General features: G+C 40.1%; 1 pseudogene; it reads left to right on the top strand.

Moving 5' to 3' along the window:
• The first annotated feature begins 1,039 nt into the window (after positions 1–1,039).
• LOC122082200 lies at positions 1,040–6,476 on the top strand (annotated as a pseudogene).
• The last annotated feature ends 473 nt before the right edge of the window (positions 6,477–6,949 follow it).

The raw sequence follows: 6,949 nt of genomic DNA, 5'->3' as shown, positions 1-6,949 counted from the left end.
TAAGAGAACTTATGAGAATAAGACAAGGACAATCAAAAGAAAGTTATGGTTTTAAATACACTTATTGAGGTGTCAAAATCGTCTATACTGAAGCGGTGAGGTGCAATGAGCATCCAACGGCTGGGGTGCATGGTCTGACCCTCACAGTTGTTGGATACTCACTGGCTCACTATAGCTCACTGTTCATTGCGGACAATTTCAACTCCATATTGAAATATCATTCTGACAATCCCCATGTCTATGATGGGTGCATCTTATTGTAACGAAAGTGGCACACTTGAAGTTGTAACCATCGTGCCCTTATCATATCCCCAAAAGTTTTTTTAGTTGGAGGTGAAAAAGGGGTTTCCAAATAATTACAATTGACTACCTATTATGTTATTTTCAATACTTGCTTCTTGCTTTTTTTTAAGTACATGTGGTTACAATTTCTTCTTCACCAACATAGTTACAATAAGATTTTCGTTGAATGCTAGACCTGGAAAATACTTTGAAACCTATTATGTATAGTGCTAAAAATCACTGAAGGAATCTTTGTTGTCGTATAAAATGATAGAATTTTTTTGTTTTAATTTTTAATTTTTTTTTGTGAAATAGGAATTTTCACTTTTTGTTTTGGGAAAAAGAACCTTGCTGTGTGACTTTCCATTAACCTGTGCGTTGATATTGGGGCTGTGCAAATGGACAAAGTGAGAAGAAACAGGGTAACACCTAGCGGGATTTTAACCGTTAGATGAAACATTAAAAATCTGATCCGTTCATGTGATGAGGTCTTACAAAACCTGTCCAATATCACCGTTCCACAGTACTACTCCCCCAATCAGCCCCTTCTCCGGCCAGTGTGCTCGGAGCATCACCGTCGCCAGCAACGACCCTTTCTCTAGTTAGTGTGCTCAGAGCATCATCGCCAAGTTCAAAAGTTCCTTCCTGCAAATTGATAGAAGAATTAAAAAAAAAAAAAAAAAAACCCACTCTGGTCAATGTTCACGCCGCTGTCTGCAAATCAATAGAAGGGAAAAAAAAAACTGTTGCTAGAGAAATGGCTCCTCCAGAGATACTCCGACGGGATCCTGGGACAAAACCACTGCAGTACGGGTTGGTTTTGTCGTATTTCAATCAGATTACATCTCCGAAGTTTCTTTACAGAGGGGAAAGGTTGGGGTTTGGGCTGGTGGATTATGAGAAACAGTTACAGAACTTGCAGGCACAGAGAGAGAAGTATCTGATGTCAACCGTCGTGAATCCGTATGCGTGCACAGACTGGGAAGATGGTTACATGTTCGAAAGGCCGAATGAGCGTAACCAGACAGTGGTCTCTAATTTCATCTGCCAGGTGTGTTCGGCTACCAATGGAAGGCCTACAACTTTCCATTGGTGCGTGTATGACACGGTCACCATGGGGTTTTGGTCGTCGGTCGATCCCGTTGCAAGGCCAACCAAAGGTCATCGCTAAGCTTATGTCTTTTATCTTAGTTATTTGGTTTTTAAGGTTTAACTGAGTTGTGTATAGAGAGGTACAGACTACAGATAAAACATGACAAGGGGTAAAGGAATTTCTTTCCCGCATTTTGGGTATACTATAGAGGCAAAGGCGTACGACTACAAATCGGTGGAAGAAAGGGAAAAAACCTGTCACCGATGTACATGCCGCTCTTTGCAAATTGATAGAAAGAAGAAAGAAAAGGGAAAAAAAAAAAACAACTGTTGCCGGGAAGTTCATGAGAAAACAACTCCTGTTGCGATAGCAGATATGTGCGAGCTCCCTTCCCTCCTCCACCTCTGGCCATGGTTCTCTCTCCTTCTTTCCTCCTACACCTAATGATTTATCTCCACTACGTTCTCTCTCATACTTTGTTTTCGATTTGAAAAAACTAAAATAGATCCAACTGGAGTTCGCTTTCTTTGTCTAATTTGGTAAAAGATCTCATTGGAGTTTGCTTTCTCCAGTTGGATCCAGTAAAATGAATGTCTTTTCCGACGAGAAGAGAGAGAAAGAGAAAAGGTGTTGCGACTGTGGATTGTAAATTTGTATATCTTCTTTTCATCCAACGGTTCAATTCAAGTTGATAAATCCTATGGTCAAAATCCCACTAACATTCCTAATTCTTAGGTACTACGCTAGCATACTTATCCCTCTCCCAACAAAAAAATTTGTAAAATTATTTTCCTGCTCATTTATTTTTACATTACCAATGTTTGCAACACTTTCAGTGAGTTGTACACTCTCATCTGGAGTGAGTTGTACACTCTCATATGGGCTGCGTTCAGTGAGTTGTACACTCTCATCTGGAGTGTCCTATAAAAAACCCCAGGCAAAAAAGCAGGTCCATGTGAGGCCGCGTGAGTTGTACTCTCTCTCTCACACACTTTTTTTTTTCACTCATTCCTCGTTTCCAAACAACGAAACCCGCGCTCCTCTCTTTCCCGCTATTAAAAGGGACCCCACGCTCGCTTCCTCTCCCACTCTCTCAGGCACCTTCTGAGTTGTTTCACGGTTTCGAGTGTTGAACTCCTGAAGACAAAGATCTTCGGATTTCGCCTCCTTCCCCAGCCCTTTGTCGAACCTACGGAACATGGCACAACCTGCAACTCTGATCTCAACCTCGATTTCTTGGAGATGTGGAGGCCATTCTTCCAGCCTTACCACTTGATCATCGTCCAAGACGGAGATCCCACCAAAACGATCCGAGTCCCTGACGGCTTCGACTATGAACTCTACAACCGGAACGACATCAATCGGATTCTAGGACCCAAGGCCAGCTGCATCTCTTTCAAGGACTCTGCTTGCCGCTGCTTCGGCTTTCTTGTTTCCAAAAAGAAGTACGTCTTCACCATTGACGACGATTGCTTCGTAAGTTTCCATTATCACTATTTTATTGGAATCATTTTTAACTTTTCTCTGAACTGATGAATTCTGTTTCCGCATTCGAGACTTTTGAGTCAAACTTGCAACTTATACAGTCAAGTCTGTTTCAAAAATCGGAAACATCGTTCGAATCGGCTGTGACCAATAACAGATTTTAGGTTTTTTTTTTTTTTTTTTTTTTTTTTTTTTTTAAATTTATTTATTTATTATTTATTTTTATTTTATCGAATCACTAGTAGGTTATCAGAATTTAATTGCCGATTCTAAGGATTTTTCGACGGATTCCGCTCTGGTCCGAATCAGAATCAACACATTCGATTCCAAATTCAAAATCCTTGATAGTTGCAAATCAGTTCTTCATGTCCTTGGCAAGACTATAGATGTATGACGAGCAATCATTCTCTGCCTCCTTGCATCGATGCGGTGACGATCTCGACAGCTGGGAGCACCTGGGTATACACCCCGAAGTGCTCTTAGTCGTCTAGAGCCTCACCGCACTAGTGCAAAGAGGCAAAAGATGACTTTATGGCTGCGTTTGATAGTCATTCAGTTTTAGTAATGACGTTTCATGTTAGAAATAGAATTTTCAATTTTAATGCCAAAATGTTGTTTTAAAGCAAAAATATATGGTGTTTTGGTGAGCCTGTTTTAGGAATGGTTATCCTAATCGTTCATTTTTTGCATTTGGAATGAAACAGAAATGACAGAATAAGGTTTCGTGGTTCCGTCATTTTGCATTTATATCGTTTTTTTTTTTCCTTTTGTTTTCAAACAAATCGAAAAACACTAAGTTGACATCAAACGCTTTATTCCATTTTTTTATTCCTATAGAACAGAAAAATGATGACTATCAAATGCAGCCTATATCATGGTTTGAGGAATCCGTTAGAATCGGAGATTATTGATCCCAATTTTTGGCTGATACAATGTCAGTGAATCAGTAAGAATGAAGAGTAAAATAATAGAAAAAATGGTTTTAAAATTGAAACTAATAGTATTTCTGTCCAATCCAGTCGATCTGAATTAGTATGGGATCAGTATCTGCGTTGACCAATCCCATTCCCGATACCATGTCTATATCGATCTCGGCGATACCAATGTCATACAGATCAGACCTTATCAGGCCAGTGTCAAATGTAAATTCAAATGGGTCACAAATATAGGAGGTTTACAAGGTCAATCAGGGCCAGAGTGGGTTAGGCTGAGCCCGGCAGAACTGGGCTTAGGCTTGAGATATTCCAGTCTAACCTCGGGTTGGTTGGATACTTGGATTATCTGGGCTGAGTTAGTGGGATCAAGGGTTGGCCCAATCACGCCGGTTTACATCCCTAAAATTACAGTTCCACCCAAGCTCGTTAATTTATTATCACGTTCTGACCCCCAAAAATTTATTATTACAATGCCCTGAGATGCCTTGTGTGCCAATTCTCATTGATTGAATCCAAAGCACCGATCCTTGAATTACAAGTGAATTGTTACCGTGATTTTGCGGTTGGGCTTTTTGAATTTGGAAGGTGGCCAAGGATCCGAGCGGGAAGGAGATCAACGCGTTGGCTCAGCACATAAAGAATCTATTGACGCCATCAACGCCATTCTTCAACACACTGTACAAACCCTTCAGAGAGGGTGTGGACTTCGTTCGGGTGTACCCATTGAGTTTCAGAGAAGGTGTCTCAACTCTCAACCGCAATCTCTCATGGACTCTGGCTCAACATTCCTGACTAGATGCACCAACCCAGATCGTTAAACCTCTCGAACTCAACACCTGTTGAGGTTATCGTTCGTTTCACACATCCTTGGACTAACTGATATAGTTTTTCATGCTTACTTAAATCAGTTAAATGTGGTAGTAATTTTTATAGTTCATACAGGTACGTGGATGCGGTCACGACAATACCGAAAGGCACATTGTTCCCCATGTGCGGAATGAACCTGGCATTTGATAGGGAGCTGATAGGACCAGCTACCTACTTTGGGCTCATGGGTGATGGCCAACCTATTGGAAGATACGACGACATGTGGGCTGGCTGGTGTACCAAGGTATATATTTTCATTTTTATTGATTTTATTTGATAGAATCTTTTTGTTTAAAAGGAGGTGAGTGAAATTTTTGAAAAAGTGTGGGATAAAGTTGATATTTCGACATAGTTTAGGGAAAGGAGTGATATTTCCTCATTTATCTATTATCCCAAATGATATCAGACTATCAGTGTTAGATGTATATCCATTATCCACATTCCAAGCTTCCCTTGGCCATTTCCACTTAAGGCCTTCCTTCAGGTCTTGAATTGGACCCCAACTGATACTTTGTAAACTATCCTTTTATTTAATATTTTGTTTCATATATAGCTAAATCTGTTTGTTCTCTGTTAGATCAAACACCAAGAAACACGAATAAAGAGAGACAATAGATCCTTATGACATAGAGATTTAACGAGGTTCACACACCAGGGTGGTGTGCTACGTCTTCGGGCGAAGAAGAAGATGATTCACTATGTAGAAGAAGGATTACAATCTAGCAGCGGCGAGGAAGAACTCGCCCTGAAACCCTAGCTTCGTGAAAACCCTAGAATACAATGACTCTCAACAAGCAACAGTACATTATATATATATACTCCAAATAGCGGTTTGACCCATCGGGTCACGGTCGATCCGGTCGAACTATACCGCGGGGGCTACACCCCGGCACCCCCATACGAGAGAAAAATTCCCATTCGAGTCGCCACCAAAATATGTCGGATCGGGTCAATCTTCAAAACGGGTCAAGAATTCGAGACAAACTTAACATTCTCTTTCTTGAGATGTATATCACGTGTAAGAATTGCTGTGCTATGATTGTTTTGGACCAAAGGTTATAGCTAGAAAGTCTAAATTTAGCTATGGTTCTTAGGTGACCTGCGATCATTTGAGTCTTGGGGTGAAGACAGGGTTGCCATACATTTGGCACAGCAAGGCGAGCAACCCTTTTGTTAACTTGAAGAAAGAATACAAAGGAATTTACTGGCAAGAAGAAATCATCCCATTCTTCCAGTCAGTTTCCCTCCCAAGGGAATGTACAACCGTGCAGAATTGCTACATTGAGCTCTCAAAGCAGGTGAAGGACAAGCTTGGACACATCGACCCTTACTTTGAGAAGCCGGGAGATGCCATGGTCACATGGATTGAAGCCTGGGAAGAGCTCAACCCACCACCCAAAGCAACAGCCTAGTTTGACACTGCTTAGGGGAGTCCTCTCCTAAACCCAAGAAGAAAGTTGAAAGTGATAAATTTCCTTTACTGTTCTCTTTAATTTTATGTTCTGTCTCTCTAGTTTTTTTACCAAAAAATAAAGTGTTTGTTTAGCTTTTGGGGTATTGTATTTTTCTTTTATAAAACATTTCACAATCCAGCATATACAGTGGAGAATACATGGGAAGTTGCTAGGCCGAGCTCTACCATGAATTCTACTGATCGCCCAATTGTTAGATGTGATTAAACTCTCAAAAATGTTTCTATTTGGAATGTGTAACCCCTCCCCTCAAAAGTGTTCATGGGTACGGCGAAAGAATTGGAAATTTTGGGGGATGAGTTGAACCTATGGTGCAACATCTTATTGGTGATGGATTTTTCATGGGTTTGTGGTTGGATAGATGGCATCCATTTGTTTCTGTTTTTGTTTTTATTTTTTGTTTTTTTCGCAATGAACCCCACTTGAGAAATTTATTAACTTTTTTAAACAAAAAGCATTTACAAAAAGCGCAAAAATCAAAGCCAAGTAGAAAAAGCTTGGCATCCGGCTGCTGTTTTAATTAATATTTGTGGGGATTGAATACATTGTGATGTGGGTTCCTGACAAGATAGGGATTGAGTTCCAGATGAGGATAAAAATAATTAATAATAAAAAAATCTTAGGAGGCATGAATTACACTAGGGTTGTAAAATGTTGGCATGCACCGATAGCATCAATCTAAAGCACTTAATTAAAGTCTAACAACATATCGATTGATTAGTAAACAACCAGGTGTTAGGTAAGCCATGTATAGCACAATTAGTTCGTTTAAGTTATGATTAATCCATTCATGACCTATTTATATTTCAATTAAA

Source organism: Macadamia integrifolia, chromosome 6 (genome assembly GCF_013358625.1).
Source record: "Macadamia integrifolia cultivar HAES 741 chromosome 6, SCU_Mint_v3, whole genome shotgun sequence".
NCBI lineage: Eukaryota > Viridiplantae > Streptophyta > Magnoliopsida > Proteales > Proteaceae > Macadamia > Macadamia integrifolia.
Note: the sequence above shows the minus strand (reverse complement) of the source record. Positions and strands in the feature narration are given on the sequence as shown.